At 41.9% G+C, this 22,906-nt stretch overlaps 1 long non-coding RNA gene across 1 annotated transcript; it reads right to left on the reverse strand.

Moving 5' to 3' along the window:
* Positions 1 to 520: 520 nt before the first annotated feature.
* On the reverse strand, positions 521 to 22,504 carry LOC131591512 (uncharacterized). Its single transcript, XR_009280413.1, has 3 exons — positions 22,321 to 22,504; positions 5,368 to 5,548; positions 521 to 685 (listed from the first exon to the last, which is right to left on the reverse strand). It is a non-coding gene; the product is annotated as an uncharacterized LOC131591512 (long non-coding RNA).
* Positions 22,505 to 22,906: the final 402 nt, after the last annotated feature.

Genomic DNA, 22,906 nt, shown 5'->3' on the forward strand with positions numbered 1-22,906 from the left:
GAAATACACCGGAAGAGTTTAATTCACTGAATGTAAGATAATGGACACCACTACAAAACATGAAACAAAATCACTAAGGACAAGCAATGGCATGAACTGTACACAGTGCAAATACTGCAGCTATTTCTCAGGAACAAGCAAGACAAAATACAATGTCCTACTCAGTGGTTTACACTAACACTTATTTTTCATTGTTAAACACTTTGTACTTTGACACATATTTTCAAAAAAATAAAGAAAACATAATACATTCTCTCATTTTTTAATATTAAGAAATTTCTTTATATATACATTTATATCTATTTAATTCTGGGTAAAGTTTGGCTTATCGTTCCTTCTGCTTGATTATTTAAACAAATATTGCATTGAAATTTTCTCAATGCCATTGCTCCTGTAGACAGGAGTCAACGCACAAACAGAATGCTCTCTGCCCTAGAATTATACCTTCACACTTTTCACCAGCTTCTACTTTGCAACTAAGTTGTTTGTTCTTTATTTTTAATTTTACCTTGAGCTTCAGAAGACCTGCAGGAGTCCTGCAGACAGTGAGATGGAAAACTTCTTGGCGACTTTCATAATGCATTTTGAATGATGGTTCAGTTAAGTAAGAGCTTTTCCAGTCTTAAAGTAATTTCTGCTGTAAATTTTACACTCCTGACAAGGTGACTACATCCAGGCTGATATGCTGCAAAAATAATAAAGACAACAACTTTCACAATGCAGGAAGAGATAAATATGTATCAACTGAAGCAGTAAATATCTGTAAGGGTTTTCTTTTCTCTGATTTTGGAACTCTGGGGCAGGATATCATTACTAGCTGTAAGAGAAAGGCTGCCTGCACACTACATTTAGATCTTGAACACACACAGACCAGTGAGAGTATAGAAGTCCCAGTTTTGCAAAAACAACCAGTGTTTTTAACTGGGTCCTATATCAGAGTTGTTAGCAGGACATTTTTTGTGCACACATTTTAAGTTTGCAAGGGCAGTGATTCTCAAACAATCCCCCTGACAATGATTTTGTTCTTTTTGTGTCCTCAACCCACTGCTCCTCTCTCTCAATGCATGAGCCTCACGATAACACTGCACAGAGCACTGCTCCTTGTCAGAACACTGCACTGTGCCACCAGGAAAAGCAGCAGCTCTCCAGCTGCTGCCTACGGAGGCTGGGGAAGCAGAACAGTTCTCTGCACGGGGAAACGGGACAGAAGCAGTGCTTTGAGCTGCACACCACGTGCATTTCAGTGCTGTGGGGAGGACCTGCACCTGCTCTCTGACTTACACGTCACGTAGTCCGTAAAATAAGCAAGCAGAGTAACCATGGTACAGGCTGAGGTGGCACCTCACTTGGTAACTCACACTGGAGACTTCCTCAGGACAACTGTGTCATGTGTCCAGGGAGCTGGAGCTGGAGTCGACACTACAAGCTTAAATCTAAGATAAACTCATCAATAGCTGCAGAATTATCTCTCAGCAGCCACAGGCCTCCTCCACACAGCTCAGCTGGACACAAACCCATCCTGCACCTAGTGCTCCCTGAGGGACCTGTTGTGGATGTGCCAGCCTGGCCTGGGTGAGCCACACCTCAAGGAGGTAGGAATTCCTCTTGTCCTGCTCACACAATGCTTGCAGACACTTCAAAGACTCCTTGAGCAGTATTTGAGCAGCTTGACAATTCCACCTTTAGTGGTTATTACAGTGCAAGTTTTACCTGTAAAAATGCTTGTCCCACACTGGATAAATATGTAAATAACCCCACTCCATATCGTTAACAAAATTAAATTTATTTTTTGTATTTAGATTTAATAAAACATATGAAACACCAAATGTAACTGTATTCACATACAATATACAAACTCACAGCTTTCTATAGCAACACATATGCTGTTGGACTCAGCAAGCAAATTCTATAGGGGCAGTGATTATTTCAATCCATACTTCTAAACACGTGTCTCAGAGCATTAAAGTATACTTTAATTACTGTGCCAAGCAGATGAGCACATAATAGCAGCTATCATTTCAGAACTTTACAGATGTGGTTCACTATTCGAAAAAAACCCTCTTAGATGAACATTTGCTTTACAAAAGCAACAGACTCTTGATCTTATTGATGTTGCTTTATTTTAAATCAAATCACAATTTGATGATACTGGGTATTGTTCTTAAAGCCTTGGGTTCTGCAGTTATGCAATTACATGACACCTAACAATTTTTAAGACTAAGTATATCTCTAACTGTTGTGTTTTATGCTTAAAACCTGTATCTCAGCAGCTCAAAAACCAGTCTGCAAAAAAAATTCTACAGTGCTTTAACACCTTCTAGCATTTAAACTATGATTTTTGAATCCAAGCTAATATTTTTATATATTAATACCTGAAATTAGTAACGCCACACTATTAACCCAGGAATCTGCTGTGAAGGACAAGGCCAGCCAACAGCATCAGCTCCTGGCACTGCTTCCAGCTGATGGTCAGCAAAAATACCCACACCCCTTAAGGGGGCTGGACAAGAGTGATGCAGTTCACAGGGAGCCACCCTGCCTGTCCTGGTGCCAGCATCCCATGGGACAAGCATGAGTCAGCCCCAGCACTGTCCTGAGAAGCTCCTGTGCCACTCCTCAGCCTGCTGAACGATACTACAGTGTAGGCAGAATGAGAAGGACCCCTATGATGACCATCAGACCTGCGAGAAGGGGCTAAGGGACCTGAGTAGGCTTTGGTGACAGCCTCTCCACACCCAACAGGAGGCTAGGAGAAGCCAGAGCCAGGCTATTCACACAGTGGAGTGTGGTGTGGGAACAAGGGACAACTGACAGAATTTGAAATACGCAAGGTTCAGGCTAGAAACAATGGAAAACCCTTCTGCCATGAAGTCAGTCAAGCAGTGGAAGGGGCTGCACAGAGGCTGTGCATCCTCCATGCCTGGAGGCTTTCATGACCTTACTAAACAAAACCTTGAGCCACCTGGTCTCAGCTGGCCAAGCTTTGAGCAGGATGCTGGACTAGATGCCTCCCAAGATGCCTCTAGTCTAGTGACTAGATCCACTCTGAAGCATGAACCTATGAGTGCCCTGTGCTGCTTACCATTGCTGCCTAACTGGAATGTTCTCTGGAGCTCATCTCTTCTCAAAAGATTTTATTTGCTCTGTTCACAGCTCCGAGACCCTTACTCTTGACACCCTTCAGGACCTGGAAAAGTGTCTTATTTGACATCCATGAGACTTTTTTCCTTCTGAGAGCAAAGAGCTTCAGACAATTGAACCTCAAAGTATTTTAGCAAATACTTTACAGTTCAGGGTTGGTTTTGGCCTTAATTGTTCCTATACAATGAGCAACAACACACACACACACAAAAGCCATTTAACACGCACAACAGAAGAGTGAAACACCTGTTCTTCCGCAGCATGAACATAATCCAATTTAGTTTAAGACATTTTCCCCTTAACTTTTAAAAAATACAACTCCATGATATCACCTTGATATATCTTTTCTCACTGAGGTCAAAACCACTGCTGAAACTGTTGGTATAAACATATTTCCATTACTTTCCTCCCGCATACGTTCTACATTTTCAGCTCCCAAAGCATAGTGCAGAGATCAGGAAGGGCCCTATGACAGCCTCCATGCAGAACAGAAGCCCAGAGCCAGCCTGGCCCATGAAGCAGATTTGCACACATGGACCTTTTTTTGTGGTTACTGGAATGCTGAGCATAATACCACCAATACAACCATACACAAGGGAACTACGAAGCAGCACTGTTGAGCTACTTAGAACCCAAACTATCTGACATTTGAAAATGCTCCTTAGGCTCTTACATGAGATCCTGGGGACATTTTGGTACACAGATTTTACTGCTCAAGTCTGAAAATAGGACAGAGGGAACTCACTGAAACAAGTCTTACAAATAGTTTGAAATACATAGCTATAACAGGTGACCCCAAAGCAACTCACACAAGTTAGCACAAACCTACCATACTCTTATTAGAAGACCACCTTCTTAAAGCAACTGCTTTAGTTCCTGGAATGCTTCTGCTTAATTTCATTGCCTTGTCCAGCTGGGCCCTAACTCCATTTTGCTAGTGTGTATAATTTCCCCTTAGAAAATATCAAATGGACAAATCAGGTTCCAGCCTCTGGAACCAAGATATTACTGAGCTCCATAAGCTATTAAGGGGTTTCAAATTATGGCAAACAAATCCCTCAAGGCCCACTTAGAAAAAATATAAAAACACAGGTCTAAGCTTGCCAGACTGTCTGCCTCTCACATTCACAGAAACCCGCCTCAGAAGAAAAAAAAAAAAAAAAAAAAAAAAATCTTTATTATGTATGAGGTACAGACCATCTGTGATGGGCTTTGAGAGCCAACTTAAAAGTAGGGGGGAGGAGAGTGTTCCCAACTGCATTCACAGTCAGTGAAGAGCTTGAGACTCAGCAGCTGTCTGTGAGCAGGGAAGAGGTGGTGGGTCAGGATAAATGAGGCTGCACAAGACCTGCCAGGGTCAAGGATGGAAAGGCACATTGTTACACACAAACTGTGTAGAGGCATATGGAGAACAGCAGCAAGAACCAAGAAAACCTTGTGGAGATAGTAAGATATCCCAAAAACAAGGCATTCTAGGAGTGCTGTTTCCCTGTCACTGTGGAAAAGTAAGGGTTGATAATATTATTCTTGTGGTTCTAATACAGACCACTGAACGACTCATGCCATGGGAAGTAAGAATGGCAACAGTAGTAAACTGGTAGCAGCAAAGAATATGGGAAGGGTTTCTTTTTTACCCTTTTTTTAAGAGAATTATACAAGTCTTTCTGTATCAGTCTTCTAAGTTTGCGTAATCCTTTTGACACCTCTTTTCACTACTCTACTACACAGATCTGTATTAGCCATTTACTGTTTTGCATATAATGCAGCTCAATAATATTTCATTTCTGAAAAGGAAAATAATTACTTTTTAAAAAAAATTTCAACCACCCAAACTAGAGTTAGATTTAACCCTCCCCACCCAAAAAACACCAATCCCATTAGACCATTTCCTAACAACTAGCAGATTGCTACACCGTTTTGTGTTTGCAGCTCAACAAATAGGATAGTTCCTTTGGCTGCAAATGAACTGTGACCAGGTAAATATGAGTAAACCCTTACAAGTGACTCTTGCTGCTTCTGTCAGGAAGCAAATCTATTTATATCTCTACTCAAGACTAAATCATCACAAGTATTTATCCTGTTTCATAAAATTTTGCTGGCTTTTAAAACACAATAAATTAAACCCTGCATTCACTGATATCCCTGGCTAAAACTCATTCATGCCTGTGTGGCCAGGCTGTCACCTGGACCGTGAGTGTGTGTATGGGCTGATCCTGTAACACTTACCAGTGGTGGAAGGGGCACTGGTGAATCTTGCCATCACACACCAAACTCCCTTTTCCCAGCGGTCTGTTCCACCTGGCTGCTGGAGATGAGGGCTCTGCATGCTGAATCCACGGGCTCAGACCTCGGGTGTGCTGCAGCAGCTCTGCCGTGAGCGATGCCCATCCAGGGGCCAGAGCTGGACCTGTGGGTTTGCAATGAGGTAGCTCAGGTGTGGGTTTTGCTGAGGAAGCACTAATCCCCAGGGAAAGGGTGGGGTGGGGAGTTTGGGGCAGTAGGAACTCAAAGCAGCTCCAGGAGGCTTGCCAGAGGCTGTCTGTCAGCGCCCCAGCTTTGCTCCCGCACAGAGCCCGCACACATCAGGGCCTTCAGCAACATTCACACCTGCACAGGAGGCTGGCACCTGGTGAAAACACCTTCGAAACGGGCACAAGGACATCACCTTCACTTTGCTCAAGCACAGCAAAGACTGGGAGAAACAGTGCAGGAGTGCTGTGCTTAAATTTGCTCATTTATTTAAAATAAGGTCAATTTTGCACACCTGTGCCAATATCTGTAGAAAATTTACTGTCTGTGCCCCTGCAACTTCACACTGGTCTGCATACACTAAGCATCAATTCAGATAAGCCCTTGCTATGAGAATGCCTTTTTACCCACATATCTAGGAATACGGTTATGCCTAAGCAGGGAATTTTAAGTTGTTTCCCAGACTGTTCCTGAATCCAACTGCAACCTGTTTATTTTGACCTCAGTTCTTAGAAACTGTTGATGCCACGGTAGAAATATGCTGTGTGTTCCAACAGGCAACAAACAGTCCTAATGAGAGCACACTCCATCTGTGCTGCCAGCGCACACAGCCTCAGCCTATAGCTCGGATACGCTGGAGCTGAGCATGCAGGGACGAGCTCATGCTGCAAGGGACATCCTGGCACGGCAGAGCTCCCCAAAACAGGCCTCTGGGAAGTCCCGAGGCAGCCAGGGTAGGCACCAGCAGCACTTGAGTTCTCCCCTCCCTGTTCTGAGTTTGTAGACTACAAGTCTTGACGTTTTTTAAACGTTTCAAAACTACAAAGTAAAGAAAGCTGACTTAAAAACTGCCCAGTGCTCTCCAAAGGTAGGAGTTAAAACGTGCAGAACATATGGCACTATTTACAGCCGGCTCGCACACTGAATTCAAGGAAATTTTCCATAAACCTTGTACTCTCCAAAAGGTACGTTACAGAAAAATGCATGTGGGGATCCTTTAATTTCTCTTGCATCTTCTCTTATAAGATGCAGCTGGGGAGCAACACCCACTGGTATTGGTAGCATGAAACGGCAATCCTTTCCTGTTACCGAGGTCTGGTACAAATTACCATGGATTTAGAGGCACTATATAAAAGACAGTGCTGATTTGTTTCTAAATTTGTATCTTGATTAAACTGTCAGGCTATAGCACAAATGCAGAGCTCACCTGACTTTCCAATCCTACAACAATAAATTATCCAAGAAGTGCAGTACAATTTGAAAATGCTTATAAATGGATCAATACTATGCTTTATGTTTAGATTTTACATCTCAGTCATGCCAAATCAAATGGAATAGAAGCAGCACTTTATATTCAAACTGTAAACTCAGTGTGTTCCAAATAAAACTGTATGTGAGGTGAGACTGTGAAGCAGGATTTTAAAAACCATCAAGCTAGCCAATAGAATAACAACTGCATTATTATTTTCAGAATTATTTTTAACTCTGTTGTGGTAGACAAAAAAACAAATATAAAGGACAAAAACTCCTATTCTCAGGAACTTGCATGCAAACTTGCATAGGTTAGATCAGTGTTTTTCAGCATTTATCCCTGTAAACAGAGCAGAATTTGGTCTCATCCATTAAAGCGAAGTAATTCACTCCAGAGTAACTTCCTTGATACTGAATATATTTTAACTATCCAGAATTTCAACATCTAGGATTAGTGCTGTAAACACACATAGGCATTGCAGTCTAACGAAAGAAAAGTCAACACAAACATGGTGCAGCAAAAGTGAGATCAGCCATGCAGAACTTCCAAAAAGCAGCTTAGGAATTAAACTACTATTATTAAAGCTACTGTTATTGAACTACAGCTGTTAGAACTTCCACAGTTTATTGAACCATTCTGCATAATGCAAATATTATAAAACAGAATAGATCAGTTTTCCATCATGATTACAAGCCACTGCTGTTCCTAAAGCTTTTGTTTTTTTAACCAGCATTCTTGTATGTTTGAATACAATTGTTCTACTTCCTTTTATAAGGCATCCATGTAAGAAAAGAGCTATTCTAAATTAATTAATCAACACACACCCTTCCAGAGAGGGAATATATGATAAAAGTATTACATAGTGTAGTTCAGGCATATTTTTATACTCTCAAAAGAGGTAATTGATCCTCCCCTCTCCCCAGTTTCAAATTTGGAACTTGGCTGCTGTGGGTTCTTTCCCACACAAATCAAGCCCTAGCTCTTTTGAATTGAAACAATATGGGATGATTATTGTGGGAAATTTTTTTACTGTTACTGTAATTTAAAACTTTCTGTACCCAATTTTGCATTTTCTATAAATCAAAAACCCATTTCACTTAGGGCTACAATTAAACAGAGGAAATCAAAGACTAACTTCTAAGCAAGTCTTGCTATTAATCATAAGACAAACTAGTAGTACAACCACTTTTACTGCAGTTCCTTTCTGGTTGAGAACTACATTTTCATCTGAAGCTCGAGCTCTTTGGAGGAGACTGTGCTGCAGATGGGACAGATTCAACAGAGGTACAGCAAATGGGAGAACACCATGTGCTGCTGAAAATGAGCCTGCTTGCAGTCCAGCACCAGCACAGGGCTACTGCAGAGACAACTACTTGGGGGTCTGATGCTGCCATTCCAGAAGCTACTGTGCTTCTTCCTTCACCAGGAGCAGCCATGGAGTCCCGTCTGTTGCTTTACATATCTGAACGGAAATCAGCATCTTTTTCCTTTTAAAAGAAAAAATTACAAAAGCAGTGGATTTCAACACTGAAATTCGTATTGAAAACAGGACATACAAACACAAAAACGAAGTGCAAAATGAAACCATGTGGAATAGGAAACATAGGTCTTCTGTTTTTTCAAACTGGAAACCAAATTATGTATTTTTATTTTCTAAAAAGAAAAAAATGCATATTGATCGCTAGACAAAATAAAACATGAATTCTCAAATCAACAGAAACATGTTTCACCCAGCTGTCTTTATTTTTTTTCCTCTGTCTCTGTTTCTCAAAGAAAAATTTTTATGTCATTTCTTCTTTTCATATATTTTAGGGAGAGGTTTAATGTCTCATGGTGTTAGTCTTTGCAAAACTCCTACACGTCATACAAGTAATCACATTATTTGCAGCAGTACATCTACAATAAGAATAAGGGATACTAGTAACTTATTCATAAAATATATGCTCAAAACAAAAACTGGCTTCCAGTTAAATACTCCACAATGTGTATTTCCATGTTAAAGAGGAGCCTTTTACCTACTGCAAAGTAAAATTCAAATGTAAATTTGGAACTGTAAAAAATTCCACTTATTAAAATCAGACACAAAGAAAACAGCTATGAGGGGTTTGAGGAGTTATTGGAAGGGCTTCTTACACAAACAAAACCAAACCTTCCCAACACTGACTTACTACTATAATAACAAAACATGAATGGATACAGTTTCACCTCTGAGCAGGACTAGATTTCAAAAGTAAATGACTTTCTGAGGCTATAGACTGAAATATTGTTTTACCATTTATTTTCTTCCTAATATCTCTCATGCACTTGCAAGTCTCATTATCTCTGACAATGAACTCCTGCAGCAGTTGACACATCTGTTTCTCAAAAAGTGCACTGAAACCATGTCAGTCTGGCTGTGGCACCAGGAGCTGCCAGGCCTTTCCTTCAGGCTGCTGAAACCTGCTCTTCTCTTTGAGCACACCCTTCACCGAGGACAAGAGGGAGCTTCTTTTGCCTTCCTCCAATCTGTGTATCAGTCAAAGGCAGGCGCCAGCCACGCAGGAGGTGCACAAGCAAAACAATGCCTGCAAACACAGCTCTGCCTACCAGGAATATTGGAAAGACTGGATGTCAATTGACCCAAGGGGTAAAGAAAGAAAGAGTGGGGAAAACCCAAAAAATCAAACACAGAAGTTTGGAAGTCTCATGCAAAGAGCATGAGAAAACATCCAGAGCACTCCACATAGATGGCTACAAACCCTGCCCATCTCCACAGCCCAGACTGGAACATCTACACCTTCTCTTTTTCTGTTTAGGTTTATCACATTAATTTCTCCCATTTGATCTCAACTGATACTGCAAAAAAGGGAGGGGAGCTGCCTGCCCTGGCCAGCTTTCACTCCCCTGGTGCTCAGGACATCCATATGTAGTTACCAAAAGCAGTCCTGAGCCAGCTGGAGACACCAAAATAAACCCCAGCATCACAACTCAGGGGCCCAACAGCACTCACCCAAAGATTTTTCAGAGCCATTAATAATCAGACTATAAAGCTGCCAAACTGGGCAGAGGAATACCAGGAAACATTTCAGAGAAGTCTGGCTGCAGGACTTCTGTATTCCAGCCTTTGGTTCAAAGCACTGGTTTGCCAGTCAGCACCCAGCAGCTGCAGAGGAGGGCAGAGGGGATGTGGTAGAGAGGAGGAGAGGACATGGAGAGAGGACACAGAGAGTCCCAGTTGGGGACTTCATGTGGGTGCACAGGTCAGTCCTATGCATAAGCACCTGCAGGATTTGGTTTTCACAGGCACAGACGTTAAAAATGCAGGGAAAAACTAAACCCAAACAGCTTTTCCAGTGTTTCTGAAATACCCTGGCCTGCTGGAGCCATCCACACAGTGGAACCAGTGTGGCTCTGTGCACCCAGTTGCTCCTCACTGAGCAGCCCATGCGAGTCTGGGCCACTCCAGGGTGGCCATGCTCATGGGGCATGGACACTGGACACAGAGTGACCTGCACATTTGGAGCCCCAGCCACTGCAGTGCCACTGTGCCAGTGTGGACAAACCTGCCTCCTGGATCCCAGAAATCAAGCTGCTAGTGCAAACAGAGGAGAGGCTGCTACAAAAAGAAAGAAATCCTAAACTCAATTACATTTAGGCAAGCAGTAGGATAAAAAGAATAGAATTGTCATTAAAAAAAAAAAAAGAAAAAAAAGACCCAGCAAACAAAACATGTAAAATATGCTTGTCTCTTTATTTTTAAAAGTCACCTCCCAGCTTTCTGTCCGGCAGGGAGCACATAAAATGTTATGATTTGTAAGTTCTACTTTTCATGGCCATTGCTTAATATTCCGTAAAGGTTTGGGGTTTCGTTTAGTTTTTTGGATTTTTTTTATGCAATGACCTATCCAATCTCCCAATATAATCTTAAAATGCTATCAACATATCAGATTTTAATTACTTGCACAGCGGAATCCTAAACTGGAAGGATAAGAGACCAGGCAATTGCACAGCATCTTTCTCCCAAGCTGTTCTGCTCTGACCTGGACTTTGACTATATTGACGTAGATGCTGAGTGGGTTAGTCTCTCCTATTATTTATCAATGCATAAAACAGCTTTATAAGATAGTGGTGATGAAGAAAAACCTCATGACAAGAAATACATAACCTTTCCACTTTGGTAAGGGATACTAGCAAATTTTCGGAGGCAAGGCCTCCCACAGCTATGAGAAAAAGCCTCCATTCAAAGGCAGTAAAGGCCTAGAGTAGCAGTGACACCCCAGATCTGGACAATGAGATGCCCCTTGTGCAAGGGCAGTGCTGGACCCCTCAAATTCTGCAGGCTCTGCAATTGTGAGCAACTCTCCCTTCCCACATCAGTGTTATGTGCGTTCACTGCATGAGGTTTATTCAGCTGTTTCTCACAGCAGAAATCTGGGCAACACCAGATTTATCTCCAATTTACAAGGGGAGGTGCTGAGGCATGGAAAGAGGAAGAAATTTGAAGAGGCTCTTACTCTTATACCTAAGGCTGAGTGAAAAAGAATCTCCCAACTTCTCACTCACTTTTCCAGACAAGGCCACCACAATTCCCATTTCATCACGGCCTAATTTCTGGACAATAGCATGTCTAGATGCATATTTTACAAATTAAAGGATATTATAAGAAAAGATAGAAGAATGACAAAATAAACTCTGTGATCAAAATAATCTGCAGTCCCAGAAGTGTTAACTCCAGTGATTTTGATGGCAAAATACAAATTATTCTTTGTAGCCATTATTTTTTCCAGTGGCTTCTATAGTAGTAGCTCATGGTACATGACAGACAGAAAAAAGCTGGGGGCTATCTGAAGTGATTTGAGTGGGGCTTAAACTTTATATAGGCCTTGAACTAGCCATCAGCACAAAGGTGAAATTCACTCTGTGAAGAGTGGCTTTATTTTTTTTAATTGCCATTAGAAGCAGTAACCACCTGACAGCCACTGTGGAAACTTTTTTGTCCTGAGTGCTCTACAGAAATGCTCATACAGAGCTGGAACAAAGGCTGCAAGTGCACTGGCAAAGTGGCTTTCCAGCTTGATCTCTTGGTGTTAATTGAATTGTAAGACTTTTCTATCTGTTCTTCCACTACTTGCAACCTTAAAACTAATATACACAGTTAAGGCGCAGGCCTGGTTTTTCACAGATAGATGTTCAGGAGAGCTTGTTAGCACTTCCTCCTGAACTTTCAATTGCTCTTCCATTTAATGTTTTAGGTTAGATTGTATCTCAGGATGAACATACTGATGACAAGAAAGGTTATAAAATTCAGGAGCTAGATACAGGTGCACTCATCCCCCTTTTCCAGGTGAAATCCCACCCACCACCAGACCTGTGTGGACTCTGGTGTATTCAGCTCAGCAGGCATCAAAAGCTAAAAAGCTTGCAGCAATTATTTCAACTATGATGCAATTTTAGTGCTTCTGTGTCCAGCCCAGAACCTTATATGGGTGCAAACCAGCCATATCCAACTGCCACTGTAAAGAAATCTATTTTGGGAAGAGAATTATGCTCATACTTCCTTCCAGCTTGCTAATATGGATTGCAAGACATGGCCTGCAGTGTGACGGACCACAGGGACCCGCACCAGCAAGGGCACACATACATGTATGGTACCTCCTACACACATGAAGGTCTCCTTAGAAAATTACACTTCTATGTTCACTCCTGACTTCTACTCTGGCCTGCTCCTTACAACAGGTACAACCACCTTCCAGCTGACTTTCCTATCCCAAATCAGCCCTCTCCTTGAGACTCCAGGCCACCTTGTTCCCAGCTGGTTGCACCTGCAGCCATGTGCTATTCCTTAATATATTTTAATTAATTAATTAAATAGTAATACTTAATCTTCTATTCAGCAACACTTCTGAGTTTTGATTCCTGAAAGCATTTTGGGGAAAACAAAATGCAAGCACTAGATAGATATCATTTTTATGCTGTTAAATACCACCCCCAAAAACATTTTGTGTTATAGAGAAGTAATCACTACTCTAAGTGCTAAATAGCATCTTAAATGTATACATGTGAATACTATACATGCAACTTCACTTTTATTTACACCAAATAGGAATGCACACATACAAAAAATACTCAGATCTCATACGTGAGACATACACATAGAGTTGGTTATACTTTAAATGAAATAATTTTATAGAGACATTCAAAGGTACCAGTAAGACAGTAGAAATAATTGTTTTAGTATAATTTAAAATGTAAATGTCATGTAATATGTAATTTAAATGTAAATCTGCCCCTTAAACCTTCAATCCATCAATGTAAATCTCCATTTAAGAAACAAAATTTCCATGTGATCATGTTAATTCCTCCTTCTATAATAATTATAGAATGAGAAACATATAACCTTCAATTAAAAACTGGTAACTAGCTATCTTCAAAACAGATCGAGTTGAAAAACTGTTTTTATTAAATGGTTACTAATAAAAATAAATTTTAAAATGTTAATTATTTATTCATATAATAACTAAGCAATCAAAAAACCCTATATGTCACACTGCATTAAAACCAAAACTAAACCTCATGATGAACCCCTGCAGCAAAATTATATATGTCCTTTGGCCCTGTAACAGTTTCCATCCATTTTGGGACACGATCAATTTCTTCTATGCACCCTGCAATTCATAAATGTGTGCTGGAGTAGGAAGAATACTGATGCCGTACCCCTTAAAACCAGAAAGCAGGACTTTGACACTCCTTGGGTTAAACTGGATAAAGCAAGAAGGTACAAAGAGCTCACTACCCAAGGAAGCTTGTGCAGAATGTAGCATTCTTTAAATGCACTTTAAGAGTCATTTGAGTTCGGGCTTCCTGCATCAGGTTTTTAAATTAGTGTTAGTTGGGTTTGAGAGTACAATCCAAAACCCTCTGATATCTGTGGGAGACCTTCCACTGACTCAAGACTGGATATACTATTTTGTTTCCTATAGACAAATTAGACAATACATCTTATCTGCCAAAGGTAACAAAACTATCATGAAAACTCTCCTTTCTTTTAGAAAAACAAAACAAGCCCCCCCCCCAAAATAACCTGCAACCAGAGACAAAAATAAATACATACATACAAAAAAGAAGAAAATAAAGAATGATTTATCAAAGAGGAAAATCTTTTGAAAATTATACTTGCTGTATATACAAATGTAGAAGTAAATATACCAGACCTCTTTGTGTTTGGGTAGCAAAACAAATACAGCGATCAAAATCTCTTGGATGCAACAAAACAGCCTTCCTAGCCGTTTGCAGACTGCATTTCAATAAAAAGCAAGAGCAGCTCTGAAAAGATTGCCAGTGCATTTAGAAGTCCATGGCAAAGCTTTGTGTTCACCAACACAGAACTGCCTGAACTGAAACAACTGTCCATCTGAGACACTGTCAATATTTGTAGCTGCTTTATGGTTATTACATCCTGCAGATGAAAATGTAAATGAACTCTCCCACAGAAGAACCCCTCCTCGATCACCCTATACTATTGCAATTCCATGAGACCAGTTACTGTGAGCAGTGCTTCAGAAATAAATTTTTTTGCATCAAAAACCCAATATTTGGTGATCACTTTAACAGGCCCCTCAAACTGACTCCTCTCTCTGAAGAATTAACTCCAGTGTAAAACACCTTGGCCTAGAAGGGCTGTGAGAAACAAAAGCACTCGACTCTCACATATTTCTCTAAGCTACTCAATTCAGCAGCCTGCCCCCCCAGCATTAAAATAAATAGACTTGATGGTGCTGCTCCTTGTTTTCCAACTCCTGAGATTAACTGTTCGCAGGCTACTTTCCTACTTTTGAAACTACATAAAACAAGAAAAAAAAAATCAGAGAAAAATAAAGAAAACAAGACCTGTCTAAATAGTACTATTTTTTCTAATTTGGCACTCCAAAAATATTTGCTTCTGTAGTTACAAAACCATGTGAGCTGCTTTATTATTGAAATTGTAGCTGCCCCCTTCTCTGGAAATGTCTGCTTACATTGACAAAAGAACTTCAGGAGCTGAATGAATGCCACAGCAAACATATCTGTGTGAAGGTAACTGAATAAATGGGCAACATGCTAAGTGTCCCTCAGATTTAAAGTGTGGCAAAATATCAGTCAGCATATCAAATGCAATCAATCAAGGGCTGTAGAAAATGATGACTTAATTAATATTTGATAAAGGTATATTGGTTATTATAATAATAAATTCATTTTTCCATAGATCCTCTTCCTTCCCCTTTGCAAAATGTTCGATTGGTATGCAAAGCAATTTACTTTTCTATTTGTGCTTTAACAAGTTTGAAAAGAGCAAATCACTTTGAAACTCCACACAGATTGGACAGGAGCTAAATGTTTTCCTTGGCAGATAACAGGATACGACGGTTGAGGTTAATTTATGTGTATAAAAATAAATAGGCAGTACATTGCCATCTCAAATCTACAGACTCCTTCCAAAAAGGCTGCCCTAATTTAAATAAAGAATGCATAAGGTAATGCATCAGCTATATACCAAATATTGACCCAATATTCCCTCTTTTTTATTCATAGAACACTCTTTCGGAGCACCAGTGAGATAAAGCCCTTTGGAGCGCCACCCTGCCCCCTCCCCTTATTTTTTTAAAGCAAAACAACAAAACATGGTTAATGCTTAGATGTGTATTTTAGAGCATCATGCCTAGACAATTTTTATGAGAGTTTTCAAAAGTTTTGTGGAAGACCCTGAAAACCACTGTAGCAGTCAGAACTTTATTTGAAACTATTATGTATATAGTCTTAATCCAAATCCCATTTGAAGTCAGTGGAAAAACCCCTGTCACCTTCAGAGGCCTTTGGATCAGATCCTTTGTTTCCAGAGGTACAGAACAGCAAATTTCAAATGTATGCAAGAATGAGGAGTATACAACTACTAAATAAATGGTAACACTACTCTGTGAAAAAAGACAGATTTTATAAAGGGCAACTCAAAATGATGAGATCTCATATTTGATGGTATATTTTTTTTTTAAAGACAGGCTGCAAAGGGCCCGGGAATTTTATTCCTACATATACGTGTATAAATGAAGGCATCTTGAATAGAATTACATTCTATTTTGGAAATTGTAAGTCAAATACCTTCTAGAACTGGAGATTTAAAATATCCTCTGTGGGTGCAAAGGAATACCTGTCGAGTTTTCTGCACCATTCCTGAGAGAATCACAGGCTGGTTTTCTCTCTAGTGAGAAGTTACAGGCCAGAATTATTAGTGATTCCACAAATGTGCACACAGACTATGTTAGTGAATATCTGGTGGAGGGGGATTGCTCCAAAGCCCATCAAACTCAGCTCAATAGAATTCAATGTATTGTGGCTCAGGCATGGAGTCAGATTCATAAACAAGTACAGATCTGCACAGCCCAGTACAGTTTACAGAAGATAAACTCAGGACTTGCAGAAGTACATGTGCACTTCTAAACATCTACCCATCCATTTTCTGTCTACTGGGATCACTGCTGGGAATGTCTATTTTGCTGGCTACAGGGATTCCAACTTTTTCTCTTCTGGCTGCAAACATGAGTCTAGATAGCTGCACGTATACTGAATAAATGAACACTTATCTCTGCGACAATCAAACGCGCTGGGCGAGCACACACTGCACGAACACGCATGCGGCTATGAAGGAACACGCTCCACAGTGTGTCTTATTTGAGAAACAAAAGACACGCAATCATATTTTTAAATTATTTTTCTCCCCTTCTCAGACAGGTACAGGCACCATAAATCAGCATTAGAACTGTGGCAGCGTGGCTTTGTTGTGCATCTCAGACCTGCACAAGCACCACCACTGCGGGGGGAGGAGGGAGGGCTGATTACCGGCACCTGCTTCAAGCTGCGAGGGACTGATGCAGTTAGCAGGAAAAATGCCTAATTAGAGCACATTTCCATTTTCCTGAGGGAAGGTGTCACGATCACTGAGCACCCATGTGCACAGCAGACTCTGAGCACCAAGGCCCTGCCAAGGTTTATGGAACATGTGGCACATGGACAGAGGCTGAGTGCAGCACAGAACCCATTCTGCTTGCAGAGGAGCTGATGAAGTGCTGAGTGGATGTGAATTGCACGCCCCCCCCCCCCCAAAAAAAAAATAGAATTCTGTTTTTTTCCCCAAGAAAACTGGATGAAACAAGGCATTCCTTCCACTCCTTTTATTTCTCCTTAGCTGCTACAAAAGGTTTATGAATACTTGGCATGTACTACAAGAAGACAGTGCTGTGCCCATAAAGCCACACAAAATACAATCCAGCCTCACAGTCCTACTCATCTTACATATCCAACAAAGACGAGAACCCTGGACTGCACCCACATCTCAAAGAACTAACTCCTGCTCCATTCCCTTTCCCTTTCACCTCTCCTTTCTTTTCCCACAATAAAATCTCTCTCTCACCCAAACCTGACAACGTTCATCTGAACAAAATTACAATTAATTTTAAAAAGTTTAGCCAGACAGCCCACTTGCTATCTCTGGCAGTAAGGATGCCATGGTAGCCTGCTTGCCTGCGGATCCTGTTCCTGTGGGATCACCGCTGTGCACGGAGCGTGGCTCTGCCCAGCACTCCACAGCGCTCCCAGGCCTAGAACACATGGACCTTGCCCTTGTGTCTCCCTCCCTCTCCACACTAGGAGGTAAAAGCAAGATTTTCAGCCAAGACAGGTGGGAGGTTAAGAAGAGACAGTTCATTTATCAGCAACTCCTTAAATTTCCTTTTGCAGGATAAAATTGCATTTTGAGGATTGAGATAAGGCAGAAACACTCATTTTGCCCTCAACTTGCTCTACCTTAGATTATTTTCACTGTGTTTCACTCAATTATTACCTGAAAATATGCAAAACTTCATAATTATTATCTGAAAATATGCCAAACTTCATCCTAGCCAGCTATAAAAAAAAAATCTTTTAATTAAGCTAAGTATTGTCTATGCTTTTCATTTTTCATTCCATGCACCAAACATTTTGTACGAGAATCTTGGCACTCCAACACGAAACACTTTCAAAATGTAAATGGTCCAGCTCACACGCATAATTTCTGAAGACATTCATCTGAGGGGCTGAATAGTTCTATCAACAGTTACATTTCTAGTTACAGACTAAAAATAATTTTAAATTTAAACTCTGGAAATTGCCAGTCTAATGAAGAGATTTTAATCCCTCTTCATTTAACATGCACAAGGTCTTTATACACTATGTTAATTTTCAGCATACTTATAGAAACCCTTACTGTGAAATAAACCAGTCAATTCTGCTTCTTTTACTTTCAGAGGAAATTTCTTGCAAGCCTCCACAAAATAATGAACTAATATGGGAGAAACAATTTTATATTCCTTTAAGCCAGTCCTCATCAACAAAACAGCCCACAAGTATTACAACCTAAGGATAAAAAAAAATCTTTAGACAAATAGCATCATTAGGAGCAATATCGCCGAGTACTCTGAAATTTCTCAGTGAGGAGTGTTCAGCGGTTTGTGAATCCTCAACTAATATTTTATTTGCATTATACCGTGTAGCTGCTACAGGCCTCTAAAAACTACTTTGAAGAAATTAATTTTAGCTATCACCAAGCCATATGCTCCTAAATTCCTTTCTTAATCTACACAGTTCACTAAAACATTCTCTAGTTACTGTGAGCATGATCAGCCAATAAATACTGCTTTACTACTTACAGTTATGAGTTGTATTTCAGTTTATGTTGCCATAAAACACTTCTAATGCAATGCCAATACAGAGATGGTTTTGATACAATGCTGTCAACGGCCTGAATTTAAAGCTATTTTTGTATAAGTCACTAGGGATTTTCAAATTATTTGTGGTTTTTTTTTTTTGGGGGGGGGAGGTTTATTTGTTTGTTGTTTTTTTAATTTTTTTTTTTTGCGGCAAAAACCCACAAACTTATTCACGCTTGGTCTGTTATTTACTTTAAATCTTAGACATAAATAAAATTAACAAGAAAAGATGAAAAGATTTTACACAAGCCTCCCATTTTTTCCAGTGTGCAGAAAAAGCATTTTGGTTTAGAAATATATATGAAAGGACTAGTTTCCTCATAAAGTGTCTTAAAATATATTTATTTTCAGATACTTTAATTTCCACATAGACTAGTCTATATAAAGAATTGAAAAATACCTATTATTGTAAGTCTGGCAATTTCACAGTAGTAATAAATCTTAAGTGTTTAACTGTCTGTCAGATTACGTCTAACTCAGTACATCTCTATCCACATGCTACTTTGGTCTATAAATGGCATTACTCTAATATTTAAGTATTCTACTTAAAATAAATTCCTTCATTAACACCCGAAGAGAAAGAGAGTGGGAGTGTGCTTGAGCATGTGCCAGGGTGCACACGTAAAACATAAAAAGAAAATACACTTTTGGCACTTATGTACCTTTATAGGCCTTGAAAAATAGTATTTTAAAAATATATTATAAAAATGATAATTAGAAACTAATCCTGAACAATTCCAGGTATTAAAAAATTTAAACATGAATGCTGAAAATATTTAGGTTAAAAATCACGTTGTTAAGAAAATCAGGAAACGTAATTGCAGTGAGATACAATGACTAAAGAGCATCAGATAGTTACCTGCAAAGCCAGGAGCTGAGCAATGCCACCAGGTCCCTTCTCTCGTATGTGTCCCTACAATTAAACCCCATGCACTGGCTGGTGGCTACGTTACAGCTGCTCTACACAGAGATGCTTAGTAATGCTTCACATTGACTGAAATATTAAATAAATGTAAAAAACTTGCACCGCCCAACTTTGTTTCTTCTCTTAAGCTCCCTTCTATTTTTATTTTTTAGAAGGGAAGGGGGAAGCGCCATTCAGGAAAGCAGCTATATTGTGCTCAATGAAGGCAGGACTGGCACAAGTCCTAGAACATTTGCATTCAGAAATAAAAGCTGTGATCGACCTTTGTCTGCTAAGAAAATGAAGCTTGCTGGTTTTAAACAGGCTAGCGAAGGGAGGGGCAGACTCGATAGAGAGGGAGAAGAGAACCTAAAAAACAGCAACAATAGCAAATATTAGTCTATCACATCCTTAATAGGCAGCAAAGCGATCCTCCCGAATGAGCCTGGACCTCGCCGGGCTGATAACGCACTCCTGGTTAATCATAAATTATCAGGCAGACGCGAGCCAATGTGCCGATCCCCACGTAGTTCCCGAAAGTTGATTTTCCCACTTGGCATCCCCTGCGCTCCGGCGGGAGCAGCTTACCCTGGCAGGGCGGGACGGCGGCCGGGGAGCCGCGGATGGATGCGGCGCTGGGTGTTCCCCTCGCAGCTCCGCAGTCCCCGGGAAGGCGGGCGGGAGGCTCCGGGCGAGGCGGCGCATCTGCGCGGCCGGGCAGGCCCCGGAGCGGCCTCGCCCCGCGCCCCGCACCGGCCCCGCCGGCAACAATGGGCGGCTGCGAGGGGTGGCAGGGACGGCGGCGAAGGAAAGGGAGCAGAGCAGGCAGAAGGGAAGGGAGAAGAGAGGGGAGGGAGCGAGGGAGGGAGCGAGGGGGGAGAGACGGAGGGAAAGAGGAGGGGAGGGGAAAAAAGAGAAGCATGTTAAGCTTGTCTGGTAGTTAACAAGTCTTGAATGAAGAATGTTAGCAAACAGACAAACAGCATGTCTGATGCATGCTAATAGTCCTGGCTTCACCACTGACAATATGAATAATTCAGTAGAAAGGAGGGAAAAGAAGAAGCGGGGGGGGGGGGGGTGGGGAAGGAAGGGGAGAAAAAAAAAAAAAAGGTATCCTCCTTTCACACTCCCAAACGTCTGCAGAGGAGACGGGAATAAAAAGTGTGCCGCAACTTTCTCGTTCCCACCCATCGCATAGAAAATATTCGGGAAAAAGGCCGGTCGGGCACCAGCCCTTTAGCCAGCCCTGCCTCTTGGAGATTTTCGATTCCTATTTTTGTTGCCTATTAATTTCCTCCCCCCCCCGCCCCCCCCCCCTTTACCGCCTATTTTACTTCTTTTGTCTGGGAGCTGGCACCTGTCCCAGAGACGGCATTTTACTGCACATCCCCTTTTCCCTCCTCAGCAGAGAAAAGGGGGGCGGGAGATCTGCAATAACGAAACAGCCTGTGTACCCCCTGCTCCCCCCCCCCACCCCCAGACATCCCCCCCATATTTCCTTTTCAGCCATGGTCCAATTACAAGGGGTTTGGAGGGATATCACACGCCCTATTTCACATGGCGCAGATACCTACAGCCATTAAAAATGTATTTCTATGAGAGAGAAAGACAGAGAAAGCAAGAGGCTCGTTCCCTGAGCCGCACTGTGCACTGGGGCTCCGGGGAGGAAAATCACCAGCAAAAATCACCCTCATCCTCAGAACACACAAACCTGCAAAGCCCGAGTCATTGCTCAGGCAAAGGAATCCATTTCCTTAACGGAGGGAAAAGGGAGTGAGGGAAAGGGATGAGCGGAGGGGCGAGCCCTCGACGCTTTGCCCTCTGCACTGGGATGTACAGCGCAAGAGAGGCGAGAACCAGCCCCGCTCGGGAACGCTGGGAGAGGAGAGGAGGGCTCAGGCAAGCAGAAGAAAAAGAAGATCCTATTTGCAGCATTTTTAAAAGTTCTGTTCTGGCAAAGGCCGTCTGAAGGGGAGGCCCTTGCAGCAGGAATGCGAGCAGCAGCCGCCTTTCCAGAGTCCAGCCTCCTTCTTGTGAGCGACTGGAGCAGTCTGGCGGAGAAGGAGGAGGAGAAGGACGTGAGCCAGCGAAACGCAGCGGGCTGGAGCTGATAATGAAAGCGGCACGGCCCTGCGCGGACAGGCTTCTTTCCATCCCCCGCAGCCACGGGCACACGGACACGCACCGAGCCCGGCCCCGCTGCGACCCCCGCCGGGTTCCCCCGCGGGCTGCGATGGGGAGGGACGGCGCGGCCGGGAGGGGACCCGGCAGAGAGGCAGCGATGGGAGGAAAGGCGCTGCGCTGGAATGTAAATGCACCCACGCTATGGCAATATGCTTGACAGGGCAGTACGGCTAATGAAGCTTTTAATTGAGGGAGGTGGGGGGGTGGTTTCTACGGAAATATCTCCCGGGATTAAACGAAGAGAAGAGGCTCCTCTCTGCATTCACACACCTACACCGCTCTGCATAACACAGCAGTCCGCAAGGACCACGAACTACAGCGCGCACACACACACACACAAAAAACCAATCCCAACCTACCGAGCTGAAAATGGCTATTTGAAAAAGTAAATACTGTGTGTGACAGAAAAACTTTGTGATTTTATTTTCTCATGCCCTCACTTCCAAACCAGCTGCACAGCCAAGCTCAGGCTGCTTGGCCCTTATAACTCTCTTGGCACCGAGTCAAAAGCTGATAAGCATTTGGGCGAGACAGCTCAACTGCTGTGCTGGAAGAAAAACAGCTGCCATGATTGCTGTTTGATTGAGAGCACTCGCACACACTCACAAAAAACATACCAGGCTGCAACGACTGGCCGCAAATGCCTGAGGATTCAGCTTCAGAAGATCAACATACATTTCCTTAAAAAAAAAAAAAAAAAGAAAAAAAATTATATAGTTTTGCCTCCATACACCCTCCCCTTCTTTAAAGAAAATGTGCTGCGTCGACTTGCTTTTCTTCTTCCCATCCCCCCTCCATAACCTCAAGCAAACTCAAGGAATTGTGCCAAAAGTCCCGTTGCTAGTTACCAAGTGCATTTTTTTAAACGTCCCTTTGATACTTCTTTCCCTCCTGCTTGCCATGGAATATGCAAGTAAGATAATCTTTCCATTACTTACAAGAAGTAATTAAAAAAGAACTTCTAGCTCAGCGTTCCTTTCCCTCTTTCTCTCTTAAGGGGCAAGAGGAGGGAAGCAAGGGGGAGAAGGACGTTTTTTTCTCTTTGCCGAGTCCAACATTTGGCTTTTTCCATTTGTGGCAGATCACTGTAACGCTATTGTAAAACAACTTCCTGCCCCTTTTGGCTCACGTTCCAGAAGCTGCTAGGCTAAGTTCATAGCACAGACTTTTTTCCCCCTTGCCGAAGAAGAGAGACAAAAAAAA

Source organism: Poecile atricapillus, chromosome W (assembly GCF_030490865.1).
Source record: "Poecile atricapillus isolate bPoeAtr1 chromosome W, bPoeAtr1.hap1, whole genome shotgun sequence".
NCBI classification, from domain to species: Eukaryota; Metazoa; Chordata; class Aves; order Passeriformes; family Paridae; genus Poecile; species Poecile atricapillus.